The 16,735-nt window shown below is 44.6% G+C and overlaps 1 pseudogene; it reads left to right on the top strand.

Moving 5' to 3' along the window:
• Positions 1 to 10,454: 10,454 nt before the first annotated feature.
• LOC129024130 (transcription factor NF-E4-like) lies at positions 10,455 to 12,863 on the top strand (annotated as a pseudogene).
• The last annotated feature ends 3,872 nt before the right edge of the window (positions 12,864 to 16,735 follow it).

Genomic DNA, 16,735 nt, shown 5'->3' with positions numbered 1-16,735 from the left:
TCCTGTGCTAATTTGCTTTGTGCCTGTCTCTGTCCCTAAATCATGTGAAACTGTTTTTCCTGGATTATCTATCTTGCACTATCATTGCTCTCTGTTACAGGATGCTGCAAGAGTTTTTGCTAACAAATTGCTTCTTGTGTTCTATACAGAAATAGTCCTGGAGTCATGAGCACCACTCACACATTCACCTTCTCTGTAACAATGCCCATTGCTGCCCTATTAATCCACATTTGTAATGTGATGGCAAAGGAACAGATGTCAAATTGATTTGCAAAAGTTCCTCCGGGTGACAAGGGAGGGTTTTGTTTTCTTTCAAGATCATCTCCTGGCCCTGTGTGGTCCCCCAGTTCTACACCCTGCATAAGAGAAAACCTTCCATGGTCCTCAGTCTCGCAACAGATAGATCAGATACACCCACTGGTGAGGTCTGCAGGACAGTTTCCTCCATGCCTTCCTAGGGATCAGAATCAGGAGATTAAGGTCCAGATTTTGAGGGCAAACTGCCCTTCACGAATTAACACTTAGTGTACCAAAACCTCATTGACGATTCAAAGGGTAGCCAATGTTCTCCTGAGCTCTGATTTACAGACAACTGAAAGCCTTTGGGAGAAAGGTAGGCTATCACAGATGACAAAAATGTTGAAACACAGAGGACTATGGGAGAACTTTGGGTGAGAATTTTAAAGGTACCGTGGGACTGTCCCTCATAAGTTCTCACTTAAACACATTGTCAGTGCCTCATACTGATCATGTCTAGCTCTTCCCTGTTTGTAAGTTAGAGAGAAAGAGTATCTCCTGCCACCATGGTCTTGGCAATTCTCATATCATGACCTCCCAAGAGAAATGACTGAAATCTATAGTTTGTTTCTGGGTTTGAAGAGGCTGTTTTGCTGTGCTGAAGAAAAAGAGGGGAAAGCAGCTCCCACCTGTAGACCAGTGGACATTCCCTGCTTATCTGCCTATGCACACTTGCACCATCCTCTAGCTGTCTGCTCCTTCCAGATCTGTCTGCTCCTGGTTTGCATGCCTGTTCATGGGGGTCTCCAGGACTACCTTTCTCAGAATGGCTCTGCTTTGTGTTCAAAGGAACAGTACTGCCCATCAGGAGTAGGACAGGCCAGAAACCTAGAAAGATTTCTAGAAAGAGGCTCTAACTGGAGCAGAAGTGGGGATCAAGGGATGGAGGGAAAGGGCTTTTCTCAAGGACAGAAGTAACAGCCAGGGTATCAACCACTTTTCTATAAGTGTGTGCATATATGTGTGCACACACATATACACCTATAGATCAGCTCTAGCTGCTGTAAGGGTAGGCCATGCTGTGTGTCTTGTATTTTTTCAAGCAAATATCACAGTGGGGGACAAGGTTTTGTCTTTTTTCCTTCCCTTCTCTTCTTTCTTTCTTCACCTCTACCTCCTTCTTCTTCCTCCTTATCCCTCATTACTTTTTTCTTCTTCATCATCATCTTTTTGTCTTCATCTTTTTTCTCTCCTTCTTCCTGTCTTCTTCCTCCTCTCTCCTTTGCTCTTCTCATTTTCTGTTAACAGCCCCAATACTCTTCCAGTTATCCACATAGGATCTATTTCCAGCTGTCCCCACCCCTCCATATATCAATATTCAGCTAATCCTTGCAGAGACCCTCCTGCATCATGTCTCCTCTTTCCTGTGGTTATCATTTCCCTGGAGGACTCTAAGTCTCCTAAATTTGATCCAGTTTCCACGATTTCCCCAACCTCATGTGTTTCTAATATTGTTATTAAAGTAATCCTTGTAAACCTTCTAGTTCTTTGCATACATCAACCAGGTTTTTCACAAGGCCCCAGTGGTAACTTATCACCTTTTGCTTTGAACTTCTTCTATGTCAATTCTGATCACAGTTACCATTTTCTCCTGCTATACTTTAAAGTATTCCTGGTTGGAGCCATGTATCCTTAGCCCACAGGTCAGAGGAAGGGGAATCAGGTCCCTTCAGGAAAGTGCATGGGGTATGCCTCTCTACCACCATGTTTCCTGACACCCAGGTGTAATCATACTTTCCCTATGGAAGTGCCTGGCACATAGAGAGTGCTCTTCCTGCTGCCTATACTCCTGCTAGACAGAACCCTGGCAAGGTCATCATGAGGGCTGGGATCCACTTACAGCTTTGGCTCTAACCACAGTCTGATATTGGGATGCCATTTCCTCACTCTGGTATACTCGTTTTTTCATCTATATTCTGATGGAGGTGAGGGGTGCTCTCCGACACCTGCAAATTAGCATCACACTCCCCTAGGCTCTCTAGCAAGATATTCTGGGAGAAAAACCTCTGAATCTTATTTCCAGCTGCTGCTCAAGGAAGGGACTGTTTCCAAAGAAAATCACAGTCATAAATAGGGGAGTTTTATTTGTGTGTGTCTTTTTTTTCTTCCTTGTTCCTTTCTCTCTTTCTGTTAATGGCAGCCATCCCTTCACATCACTTAGAATCACTGAGAATCTTTCCTACCCTGGCTTACAAATTGTGCAGAATCCCTGTAGAGTAAGGTGCTCCTTTGTCTATTTCCACTGTCTCTGACCTAATTCTTGACTGACTGGCCATTTACCTGATCTACATTAAAAGCAAGGAGAACTGTGTTCTCATCCCAGAAAAAAATGTATGACCCAGGCAGTTTGATTCCCCTCTCTGAGATTCATGTCTTCATCTGTAAAATGAGGCACTTGATCATCCTTGGCTCCACCTGGAGGCAAGTTGGGGTCATAGAGAGAGCTCTGGCATGGTGATCCAGGGCCAAGAACTCCAGTCATAGCTCTTCTACTAACCTAGCATTTGATTTAGTTCTAGTCTCTTTCCACTTCTGAGCCTCAGTTTCCCATCTAAACAGCCATGACTGACAATGGCTGAGTCCTAGACTCTTGCAAATGAGGAACTTAATCCCCCAATATGCCTGTGTGTTGATAAGGCCCATATCCTCTGATCTTGAGCAGATAGAGCCTTTTCTTTTCCTCTGGATTGCTTCTTGAAAGTGGATGTAGTAAAAGCCTTTTCCTTTATGCTTGACACTTTATTTTCTCAGGTAAGCTCTCCATACCTTTGCCCTGGAGCCTGTATTTATGGATTTTTCATCAGCAAAGCCTATCAGTTAGTGTAATTAGCTTATTGTCAACTTCAATCTTGGCCCTCTCCATGCACTGTCCACCACCTACATCAGATTCTCTCTTATCTTAACTTAGTGAGCAGAGCTCCTGGCTGCATCACCACAGCAACCAGTAGCTAGGGCAAATTAAGCCATGACTGAGTCATTAGACTCCTAAGCTGATTATAGAGTCCAGAATATTAGCTGGAGGAGAGAGGCTGAAAGAAAGAATCCAAGGCAGAACTTAGCTGCAAAAAGGTGGGCAGCAGAGAAGCTGAATGCTTCAAACCATCCCCGACCTGGACATCATAAGAGCCATGGGCAGGATGTCAACACTTTGGCATGTGCACTCAGCCACCAAGCCAGAGGGAGAGGCACCAGGCCCATTCTCTTCCCAAGAAAATAATTCTGGACACCTCCCTGCCAACATGTTTCAAATGAAAGAATTTGCATCTAGATATTTAAATAGTGCCAGTTACTGAACTCACCCTGAATCCTACTCCTAATCTGGTGACACTTTTTTTTATCATTCAGCTTTACTCTACAGAAGTTTCTTGAATGAAACAAAGGCCATTTTCTACTTGTTTGAAGCTCTCTTTTCCCAGTCAAGTCCCCTGCTGCCTAGGCCCGTGAGTTTGGCCTGTTAATCTCAAAAGTCTATTAATTACTGTAATTAGGATATTCAAATTACAATTCTCCCCCTCCTCCACATGGACAGCCACCCGCCCTTCTTTTATGCTCTTTTCATTTCATTCAGGAAGAAAAGCTTTTGGTAGGATTGCTGTAGCAACCTGCCACCAGGCAAATTAGCCCATTGTGCATCTGGACACTGACACTCAAAGCTGATTATGGGTCTGGAAACCTGGATGGCTGAGCAAGACTGACGGAACTGAGACAAAGAGGCTCTCAGCTAGAGAGAAGGGGTATATGAGCAACTCAGAACTTCAGACAAAACCCCAACCCTAACTTTATCTTTGTCTCCATGTGCTTCATGGAAGGAAAACAAGAGAGTGAGAATAAGGAGGGTTGTCCCTTATTAAAGATGAATGTCTGAATCGGATATTGGAGGGGCTTGTGCCCTTAGGCTAACTCTGCCCTAGCCACAAGCCCACATTAGGGAGCATTTCCTTTTCATTGAGTATCCACAGTTCCTATTAAGTTACCAAGTTTATACTTAAGGTTCTCATAGTGCTTGGTGCTAAGCAATCCTGTAAGATAGAGCACTACTAGTAAAAGCACACTAATACCACCTTTGGAACATGAGCAAGTGAAATCTTCCTAACAAATTGGATTTTTTTCTGGGAAATGACACTAATAAACGGCTCTGCTATCTGCTTTAAGGCTCCCTGTTTGCAATCTACCTCGAATAGCTTCTGGGAATGGTGCTGTAAATGCTTAATGGAGGAGCTGTGGGAGGTGTTAATCACTAAAGGACCTAAGTATATTAGGCTATTCTTGCCTTCGAGAATTTTCCCCTGTCCCCACAATGCACCCCTGTCTACATTCACAGGCTTCCACTCATTTACACTGGGAGAGCAGTGCTCCTGGCCACATTGCCATAGCAACCAGGAGCCAGACAGAGTAAGAGGGTGAGCCAGACATTTAACAGCAAAGGTTACTGGAGTATCTATTGGAGAGTGACTGACTCTTAGGAGGAAAATACCTTAACTCTCAGCTGCAAAAAAATAGGCCACTAGGACCCGCAGTGCTTCAACACAGCCCCCTCCCCATCCTCCATTCCTGTGCTTCCGGGTGAGGGGTAGTCAGAATGAATTTTGTTTTATGTGGAGGCCAAGGTCTGTGTTTTGCCCAGAATATGTGTCCTTTGTCTTGAAGCTGGGCATGAGACCAGATACCAGATACCTCTTCCTGCCCCACCTTGTTACCAAACTAACACACATGAGTGGACATATGCTCCAAATGTGCATTCCCATGGCTGCATCTCTTGTGCCTAGAATAGTGTCAAGAATATGGTAGTGCGACCTCATGCACATCCGCTGTCTAATCACTCCATGTTAGACATTGCAGTTCACATCTTATCTTCTGCAAATCTCCATCTGCTACTGGAACACCCACAGTCTCAACTGATGACATTGAGAACATGAAAGTAAAGAAAAGCCTTACAAAATTTCTCACCTCCCTGCATCTGTAACTAGATACTCTTCTTTGCCTCTTGCCACAGTGGATAAACTCTCTACACTCCTATCAAAACCCATTCCTACACTTGGCCACTAGATTATACCCCTTCTTGACTATTCAGTGCATGATCCCAGCAATGCTTCCTGCGCTCTTTCCTACATCACCAATTTACCCTTCTCTACTGGGTGATTCCCATCAGTACATAAACATTCCACAAAGTCTCCCATGCAAAAAATAAAGACAAACAAACAAAAAAATGAGAAAGAAACAAAACACCCCACCTTAACTGTACAACCCACTCCATCTACTGCATCATCTCTCTATTTGCCCTGTACACAGAAGTTCCTAAAAAATCATTATCTGTTCTTGATTTCTTAACTTTCTCTACTCTCATGTTTTTTCTTGAACCCACCCCACTCAAGCTTTTGTCTCCACCACTCCATGGAGATAGCTCTTCTCAAGGTCCCCAAATAACCTGCATATTGCTAAACCTAGTGATCATTTCTCAGTACTGGTCTTACTTGACTGAAAAGTAGAATTTGACAGTTGATCACTTCCTCCTGCTTGTAATACTTTCCTCCCTTAGTTTACAGGAAATTTCTGACTGTTGGTTGTGCTTCTGGTTCAGTGTGTGCTACTTTTCAGAGTCATGGATAGTTACTTGTCACTGCTTTGACTTCTTTGCATTGCAGGGCTCTAGGATTGGCCTCTCAGACATGTTTTTGTCACCTATGCTCACTTGCTAAGAATCATACACAGTTCTATCCATGTCTTTGATCGTACCCACATATAACGGAATCACACATTAATGTTTCAAGCTCAGTCCTCTCTCTGGACTCCAGGCTCATATTTCATTGTCTATTCAATGTCACCACTTGGGTCTCTGAAAGTCATTTTAAATTCAAATTCATGATACACATAACTAAGTCCCTGATTCCCTTTCCATTATATCCACTTCTCCCATAAATTTCCCCATCCTAGGAAATATTAACTCCATCCTTCCCCTTGTTCAGTCCAAAACCTTTGGAGACATTTTTGTATTCCTCTCAACCTCATCCCACATTCATGTATACTGTCATTTCTACCTTCAAAAGAGACTTGGAATTCCTTCACTTCTCATTCCCCTTCATATATATCATTCTAGTAACAATGCACTGTTATCATCATAGCTTCTAAATGGACCCTCCATTACTGCCTTTCCCTCCTTACAGTCTCTCTTTGATATACAGACTGAAACTTTTCTGCAAGATTATGCCACTTCTCTGCTCAGAACTCTCCCATGGTTTCTTGTTGCACACATCCTATCACTAACCAAACACAATAATATTTAATTAACTCTTTAATCTCACCTCCTGTAATGGTATCTGTCTTGCAAAAGCCTCCATGTACACTAGCAATCTTTCTGTTTCTGAAACACAACAAGCAGAGAAGTAAAAGGAACTACCATGGCCCTGGTGCTGACAGGTGTGCTCTCCTGAAACCCAGAGGCAAGGCAGGGCTTCTTGTACCCATGGTCTAAAGTGGGTGGAATGGTGAGGAAAGATCACACTGGTTGAGACCCTCTGTCGAAGGGCCTGGCCTCCAGAGGCTGGGACAGCCATGCCTTGCAGAGTCCTACCCTGAACACTTACTTGTATGAACAACCTCAGTGGTGTCATCCCAATGGTCTCACAAAAACCAAGCCAGCAGATAACTTCCACACTTACAGATGCTTACAGACTTGTTTCTTTCCCATAACTCTGCACACAGGTAATTGTATGATTATGTATGTCAGGAGACATATTCTCTCCAAAAACTATATGCAAGCTTGTGGGATCCCATTTTCTTCCAATGCCCTGGAATGTGGATTACAGAGACCGATATGGTGTTAGATGGCAGGTTTTATTCACACATGTGAGGATTTGTATGTACATACATGAAAGCACAAGCACACACATAGCAGATCCATGGCAACACATTTGCATTCTTTGCTCTTTGAGTTGACCTGGTATAAGACATTAGGAGTGGTGAGGACTGTGGTCAACTGCACAGGCACTCATTTTCAAAATCATTAAAACTATTTATAGAACAAATGAAACTTTTCTTCAAGATGAATCAGGCCATGATGTGAGTTTTTCCACCACCTATTCAGTTAAAGGAACCTGGGGTCAGACAAGAGATGGCAGCAGCACAAAGGTCTTTTTACAGCAAAGGCTGCAGCCAGCCCATACATCTCATATATTCTTAGCACCACTTTCCCATTGCTTTCAAGGCAGGGGTCCTAATCCCCACTCTGTTCTCACTATACTGTAAGAACTGACCAGTAGACCTAGACTATTAGCTTCAGAAGCTGTGGCTTGGAAAAACAGTAGAATAGAGATGAGGAGTCTCAGTTTGAGTCCTGAGGCTTCCACTTTCATACCTTTTCACCTCAGGCATTTCACTTTACTCCCTGAAGTCTTGGCTTCCCCACTTGTAAATGAGAGAACTAGGGTTGTGGGAAGACAGTATTATACTATACGTTCTCCAAAGGTCTCATGCAAATCTAACACTCTCGGTACCAGTAAAGCATTGTTTGATAGGAAACTCCCTATCAGGCCTGCAGAGCCTTGGCCATTCACCCTGCTAGAAGGTATTAGTCAAAACATTAGTTCTTATTTAGCCAATTGATGGTGAGTAAACTAGGATTGTGGTTTTCAGAATGCAAACCACTTGGGCCTTGACATAGATGGCTGAAGAAATTTACCTAAGCAAGAGATAGCATTAGGTCCTGGGCTAACATCTTCCTGGTTGGGGGACACCCTAACACCTGCCTTTGGTCAGTGAGACCATTACATGACTCACCTGCAGCAGTGTGCAGGTTAAAGGTAATGAGTTGATCTTGTAGCTTGCCCCTCTCTCATTACTCAAAATCCTTTCTTCTCTCTGGAGGAAGCTCAGTTTTCAGCAGAGGTGATGACAGAGAAACACATTCCAGTTTGGGAAGTGCTAAAACCCTGAAGGGGGCAGGGTATGTTGGTGGATAGGATAGATAGGATATGGTAGGGTAGATCTCTGATAAATCCCACAAATTCTTCCCTGGAAATTTATCTACTGAGAATTTTTAACTCTTAAGTGTTTGGTTTGGTGACTTGTATTTTCCTAGATAATCATTTCTTTAATCCAGGTTTTCAAAGGCCTTTACTTCACTCTTCCTTTTATTCTGCTAATTTCTTCTCTAATGCTGTTTTAAAACAAACAAAAATACTCAGTTAAAAATAGTATTGGTGAGAGGAGAAAGCACAGTTTCAAAGAGTTACGAATTAAGAATCTTAATTGAGATCTGAATGGCAAGAGTCCGTTTGCTTCAACTCTCTCAGCTCTAATGAAGTTTGGACCCCCAAGTGATGTTCCAAAGTAACCATTATTCCCAGTGGGTAAAATTCCTGTGGCCTCTTGTCCTGTTGAACCCCAAGGCCTCGTCATAAAATTGCTTCAAGTTGCAATAAATGAGCATGGGATGTTTTCCTCCTCCTGACCAGGGCCTCTTTCTGTCACAACGAATCACCAATAAAGCCCAGTGCTTCTCTAATAGTCCCAACCTTCTCATCCACTCTTATTGCCTCATTGAGGGCTTTGGAATTTTCAGGATACAGTGTAAGAGTCTTACCAAAATCCCAGATGAGCATCTTTCAGTCATAACTTAGGAAGATGCTCTCAGGCCTTGAGTTCCAGACTCAGCCCAGACTCACTATGATCTTAAAGTTCCTTGTGAACTTCAACCAATGGCTCATCCAGTCCCCAATCCCTGGTGAATAAACTGTTTTCCATATCAAATACCAGCACAGGGTCTACACCATCCAACACTGCATTATTCCTTGAAATTCATTTATTCTATTTGTTCACTCAACACCTCAACACGTAATTGATGAGGCAATTTCTACATGGCAGGCACTGTGCAAGAGACTGAGGGTGAACTGATGAGTGGCCTGCCCTTTTGGTGGCCTGTTGAGATATAATAATAATGGTCATGCTGAGCTCTGAGAGTAAAATGGAAGCAGCAGTACACTCAGGAGGGACCAAAATATCCCACCCATTCCTTCCTCATCAACTTTTAATTTGTGGATCCTCAAGGCTGAATGGACCTGGAAGCCCCCTGTCTGTATAAAGACATTCATTTGTGGCATTCCATTTCAAGTAATTGAGTTTGCATATCTATATCAAACAAAGGGTCCTCCAGACTCCCTTCACATTATAGCTCCCTCTAAACGGTTTCAAATTGGAACAACAGAAAGTGTTTGCTTTTCATCAATTCTTTAGGTAATTTTGAGTTACCTCTCAAAGCTGAGGAGTCTCATCAGAACCTATTGGGAATAGCCACCATTAACCTAGAAAGAGATCACATCATTGCATCAGGAAATTTATCATTGGTTTCTCTCCACCAAGTATTCCTAGATGTTTCCTGTATTTTTATCTCTTTACCTTCCAGGGGTAATATTGACATATTGAAAAAATAATGAGTTTATAATTTACTTATTTGCTGTCTTTCTTAAAAATGTTTTTCCATGCTGGCAGACAAGACGCTTTTTTGGAACGCCTCAGCCAGTTGGAATGAGCAAAAAAAGTGTGTAGAGATTCACACTGTGAACTTTTATCCAAGTTCAAAAACAGGAGCTCAATAGAAAGAGTGAAAGAATCTTCAAATACTTTTTTATTTTTTTATTATTTGTTATTATACTTTAAGTTCTGGGATACATGTGCAGAATGTGCAGGTTTGTTACATAGGTATACATGTGCCATGGTGGTTTGTTGCACCCATCAAACTGTCATATACATTAGGTATTTCTCCTAATGTTATCCCTCCCCTAGCCCCCCACCCCCCAACAAGCCCTGGTGTGTGATGTTCCCCTCCCTGTGTCCATGCCATGTGTTCTCATTTTTCAACTCCCACTTATGAGTGAGAACATGCAGTGTTTAGTTTTCTTTTTAAAAGTGGCAGGTCTGGTAGAAAACTGGAAGTCTTCAGAGCATGAAAGCAGGGAGAGACTGTCTCCACAATACACATTCTCACTGGAGAACCAGGCAATCCAGGCCATGGGGGTGCTCCTTGACTCTGCCTTCAAGTAATGGATCTCACTTGGTGAGTGGAGGAAGAAAGATTCTTCCCAGGGCCTAAAAGCTTGAAGGGATGAGTAACTCCTCCCTTCTCAGGCTCAGTCCCAAGGCACAAGGCCACTTGTGTTAGCAGCATGCATCAGCAAGATAGCAGAAGCAGGAAGAGAGCTGGCTGGAAGACACCTACCCTGGCCAGAAGACACCTGTCCTGGCCGGAAAACACCTGTCCTGGCCGGAAAACACCTACCCTGGCCGGTAGACACATAACCCTGAAGATCAAGAAAGAGACCATGCGGGTACCACATAACAGTTACATCAGACTGGGACACTTCCTGTTTACTAGAGACTATAAAACCCCTGCTCTGTCCTCACTTGGGGCTGATGCCATCTTAGGCCTCAGCCCGCCTGCACCCAGATGCTCATTAAAATACCATGTTGCTCCACACTGCCTCATGTTGACTGTTGGTGTGCTCTCGGCATTTGAACCAATGCAAGAACCTTTCATCTGGTGCCAAAACCTGGGAGGAGCTCAGGTCTGCATCCCCCATGGACTTACTCCTCCACCCCAGAGAGCAGGCCACAGCTGCCGGACAAAGGAAGCTCCTCAGCCTCCAGTTGCCTCTGTGCATGCACATCGGTCACTGATCTCACCTACTGGTAAGTTTCCCCAGGAGCCTGGTTAACAGAGAAAAAGCCACATGGACTCTCTTTGTTTCTCCAGTCTGAAAATCCAACGTTGGTCCAAGAAGGCTTCGGTGTGTGCCAGGCACTCGCTGATCATCTGGTCTTAGGGAGATACCTCTAAGCCATTTGATCCTATTCCGGGAATGAAAAAGGCAGCAGTGATGATTGCTCATTTTATACTCTCCCTCCAGCTTTCCAGGATGGTCTCCTTTTTCCTTATTCTCCTGAGCTGACCCTCCAGTATGGGAAACTCCTGGTCCTCCATTCCAAAACACAGCCCTGTAGTCTGCCTCATAAAAAATCTGCAAACCTTAGGCCTCAGGCAATATATCCGCCCTAAGTGCCTTGTCTTTTTTGCAATACAGGCTGGCTGCAGTATGAATTAGATCATGGGTCCAAATGGTCCACAAATGGAACATTCAACTTTACAATTTTAAGTGACTTAAGCAATTATTGCTAATGACTGGAAAAATGGGGAAAAATTCCTTATGTCCAGGCTTTTTTTGCACTCAGATTACAACCAGACCTATGCAATTTTTGCTCACCTGTTCAAATCCTTCTCCTCCATTCTCACTATCCAGATTGTCTTTCTCCTCCCGACCCTACCTGTTTTCCTTCGTTCCATCCAGCTGACTGCTGTCCACCCCTTCCAGCCCCTATCTCTCCCTCTCAACCACTTCTGGCTTCTTCCTTCTCTCCTGCCCATACTCGCTCGGGGGCCACCTTTGCCCCATGCCCCACCCTTACTCCAGCACCAGTGCTAGAGTGCCCCCTTCAGGAAGTTGCAGGATCTGAAGGTATTGTTAGAGTTCATGTTCCCTTCTCCCTCGCTGATCTCTCTCATATTAACAAAAGACTCGGTTCATTTCCAGAAAACCCTACCTCTTATATTAGGGAGTTTCAGTACCTTACTCAGTCTAATGAACTAACCTGCCGTGACCTCTATGTTATCCTCTCTTCCACCCTTACTCCAGAAGACCAAGACCGTATCTGGACCCTAGCTCAGGCACATGCTGATACAATTCATCACCAAGCTCCTGCCCAGCCTACTGGTGAAAAGGCAGTTCCCAAATAGGACCCCACTGGAATTATCAAGACGGGGTCTCTGGACGCCACCATCAAGACCACATGATTGTGTGTCTCCTCGCAGGACTCAAAAAACATGCCCATAATGTGGTAAACTATGAAAAATTTTCAGAAATCATCCAAGGTCCTGATGAAAACCCAACCCTTTTTCTCTCTCCCAACCAGCCCAGAAGGAACCACTATCTTAAACCTTCGGTTCATCTCCCAATCCACCCCCAGTATTCGGCACAAGCCTCAGAAGCTTGATGGCAGCCCTCAAACCCCACAATGAGACTTTCTTAATTTACCCTTCAAAGTCTTTAACAATCGTGATGAGGAAAGTAAAAGGCAAAAACAGGCAGTTTCAAATGCTTGCCTCCACCATCAGAGGCCCTGCAGGCCCATGGGGCTGCAGCTCCACATGGAAGCCTCCTGGCAATCCACCTCCACCTTGTGCCTGTTTCAAGTGTGGCAATGAAGGCGACTGGTCCAGACAATGCCCAAACCCAGGTAAACCCACCAGGCTGTGCCCCCTCTGTGGAAGATCCCACTGGAAGTCAGACTGTGAGCGACCACTGCAAGAACTCCCCCCATCCCTTCCTGAGCTGGCCCTCTTATTCTTATTCAATGGCTTTCATCAGCAAACTTCTTTAAGCTGCCAGATTCCCACAAAAAGTTGCCATCACTATTGAAAACCTCCTACTTGGATCTCATCAGCCTTGCTGCTGAAGATTGATGGTGCCCTGGAGCAGACACCCCGGCAACTACCATCGCTTTATCCAAGCCAAGGGTAACCCTGATGGTGGCAGGTAGGCCAATATGTTTTTTAATCAATACTGAGGTGATCTACTCTGCTTTACCTAATTTTTCAGGACTCAGTCCTCCCAAGTCTCTGTTGTGGGAATTGATGGACAAGTCTCCAAACCCCAAGCCACCCCTCCACTCTTCTGCTCCTTTTACATCTTTTCCTTCACTTACTTTCTTACCCCTGCCCTCATGCCCAACTCCTCTCCTAGGCAGAGACATCCTTTCAAAACTCCACACTACTCTCCATTTCCACATTCCTCATAGTACCCAATGCATCCACACAGACCCCTCTGGTACTTCTAGCTTTCTTCTACTCCTTCAACCTCCCACCCTAAAACATGCAACCTTTCCTTGTCCCCCATCCATAGTTAACCCCACTGTTGGGATACTTCCACACCCTAAGTAACAAAACACCACATCCCTGTCTGCATCCCCTTTAAAACCCCACCCATTTCCTATCACAGGAGCAGTATCCAATCCCCCAAGCAGCTCTCATAGGCCTAAAGCCTATCATTTCTCACCTCCTCGCCAGTCACCTACTCCACCCAACAAACTCCCATTTTAACACACCAATTCTACCTCTTAAAAAGCCAGATGTAACATCACTTAGTCTAGGACCTCAGGCTCATTAACCAAGCTGTACTCCCAGTATATCCAGTAGTTCCTAACCCATACACTTTACTTTCCAGGACTCCCACAATACTACCCGTTTTTCTGTCCTAGACCTAAAAGATGCCTTTTTCATAATTTCTTTACATCCTGATTCTCAAGACCTCTTTGCCTTTATGTGGCAAGACCCCAACACCCACTTTTCACACCAGCTCACTTGGTGCATAGTACCTCAAAGTTTCAGAGACAGCCCCCACCTTTTTGGACAGGCCCTTGCTCATGACTTCTGTGCCTTATCCCTAAAACCATCCACTCTTATTCAATATGTTGATGATCTGCTCCTGTGTAGTCCCTCTCAAATCCCTCTCAAAATACTGGAACTCCTGTACTATCTCTCTTTTATACTTCCTGGCAGGATGCGGTATTGATTCTCCCCTAAAAAAGCACTAATATGCACTCCCTCAGTTACATACCTAGGCCTAGCCCTTACCCCGCAAACCCAAGGGCTTAAAACCGACTGCATATCCCTCCTCCAGTCCCTGCCACCTCTGCAAACTAAGCAAGAAATTCTCTCTTTTCTAGGACTAGAGGGTCATTTTAGGCTCTGGGTTCCCTCCTTCACTCTACTTGCCAAATTGTTATACCAAGCTGCTAAAGACCCTCTCCATGAGCCTTTAAACCCTGCACAGCCTATTACCCAACCTTTCCATCTACTCCAAAAGGCTCTCATCTCAGCCCCAATCCTCACTCTTCCAGACCTTACCAAACCTTTCTTCCTCTATACCAATGAACAGTGTGGAGATGCAATAGGTGTTCTAAGCCAGTCTAAAGGACCCACCCTCCAGATTGTTGCCTATGTCTCTAAATAGCTTGAAGCCACAGTTCTCAGATGGCCTGCCTGTTTCTGAGTATTGGCAGCAGCTGCTGTCCTCAAACTTGAAAGCCTAAAACTATCTCTCCATGCCAACCTAACAGTTTATTCAACCCATAACATCGAAGACATGCTAGCTCACCGCTGTGTACTACATCTTATCTCTGCCCCACAGCTTCTCCAACTATATGCTGTATTCATAGAAACTCCACATATCACCATGTTAACCAACTCATCTAAACCCGGCCATGCTCTTACCTGAAGCTTCTACCTCTCAAGACCCTGCACACTTCTTCGTGGGCACTGTTCAAACCTTTCTTATATCCTTTCCAAACATAACAGACCACTCCCTTCCAGATGCTTCCTTTACTTGGTTTGTGGACAGCAGTTCCTTCCTACACCAAGGGCACTGACATGCTGGCTATGCTATAGTGTCACCCATCCCCCACCCCCAACACTCTTGAAGCCAATCTACTCCCCATAGGCACCACCTCCCAAAAAGCTGAACTCATTGCTCTCACTCGAGCTCCCACTCTAGCAGCTGGACAACAAATTAACATATATTTGGATTCTTGTTATGCATTCCATATAGTACACTCACACTCATCTATCTGGAAAGAATGGGGTTTCCTAACTCCAAAAATCACTCCTGTCATAAATGGCTTTCTCATCAGCAAACTCCTTCAAGCTGCCAGACTCCTGCAGAAAGTTACCATCATTCATTGCAGGGGCCACCAAACCCCAGACAATCCTATATCAGTCAGAAATGCTTTAGCAGATGAGGTAGCCAAACAAGTAGCCCTACAACCTGTGCAAGTTGAGTTTCTGTCCCTATCCTTGTTCTCTCCTCTTTACTCCTCAGAAGCAAGGACCATGGTATATCAAGGAAGGGTGCTTCATTCTTTCTCACTCTCAAACAATTTCTATCTTCCAAAGCCTCCACAACCCTTTCCATGTCAGTTACAAACCTCTCTTGCAACTTCTCTGCTCTATTCTCACTTGTCCTCACCTTTCCAGCTGTGTTTGAGAGATCACCCAGTCCTGCCCTATCTCCCACTCAGTGTCACCCCAGGGATCCTTCTGGCCACTGCCTCTTCCTGTCCACCAAGCCTGGGGCCAAATACCCAGGCAAGATTGGCAAGTAGACTTCACTCACATGCCACCTGATAAATGGCTCCGCTATCTTCTAGTCTTTGTCTGTACTTTCTCCAGGTGGGTAGAAGCATTCCCAACAATTTCAGAAGGTGTAAATATCATCACACAAACTCTCATCATGCATGTAATTCCCCGTTTCAGACTTGCAACATCCATCCAGTCCAATAACAGCCCCCCCCTCATTAGCCAAATTACCCAAGGCATCTCAAACATCAGAAAAGTAGCCCATGTACCAGTTCAAACCTGGAAAGGATGGGACCTAGTAAACCCTCTAGGAGGGTGGTTCTCTAATTTAGGAGGATTTAAAGTGCTGGTAAGGACAGTAATCTTTATCATTGGGCTCCTCCTGTTTCTCCTCTGTGTTATCCCACTAATAATAAAAGCCATTAAAACTCTTGTTGAAACTACAGTTAGCCACCAGACAATCCAGACGATGATCCTGCTATGACACTATGGATACCAACCCGTCTTTCAAGAATACCCCCAAAATTAAGGTTTTCTTTTTCCAAGGCGCCCACTCCACCCTCTACATCACGTCTGAAGTAGTTACTGAGAAAGTTGCCCCTTTCTCCTTTTTTCTATAACCAAATAGACAGGAATGAAAGATTCTCCCTGGGGCCTGAAAGCTGGAAGGGATGAGTAACTGTTCCCTTCTCAGGCCCAGTCCCAAGGCACAAGGCCACTTGGGCCAGCAGTGTGCATCAGCAAGATAGCAGAAACAGGAAGAGAGCCAGCTGGAAGACACCCACCCTGGCTGGAACACACCTGCCCTGTCCAGAAGACACCTACCCTGGCCAGAAGATACATACCCCTGAAGATCGAGAAAGAGGCCATCTGGTTACCACATAGCAGTTATGTCAAACTGGGACACTTCCTGTTTACAGGAGACTATAAAATCCCTGCCCCATCCTCACTTGGGGCTGATGACATTTTAGGCCTTAGCCCACCTGCACCCAGGCACTCATTAAAATAGAGTGTTGCTCCACACTGCCTCATGTTCTCTGTTGGTGTGCTGTCAGGGTTTGAACCAATACAAGAACGTTTCAGAGAAGAGTCTGTGAGAAACAGTGGCATTGAGGGATGTTTTGTGTGTACTCCCAGACATTTGCACCAATAGAAGGAAACCATTTCTGACCCTAATTCATAGGAAATCTCACAGAAATCTGACAGCCAACACATATATTGGTCACAAGTTGAAGGAGGCCCTCAACTGAGGTTTGTGAT

Source organism: Pongo pygmaeus, chromosome X, assembly GCF_028885625.2.
Source record: "Pongo pygmaeus isolate AG05252 chromosome X, NHGRI_mPonPyg2-v2.0_pri, whole genome shotgun sequence".
Lineage (NCBI taxonomy): Eukaryota > Metazoa > Chordata > Mammalia > Primates > Hominidae > Pongo > Pongo pygmaeus.
This window is presented reverse-complemented; position numbering and strand designations above follow the sequence as displayed.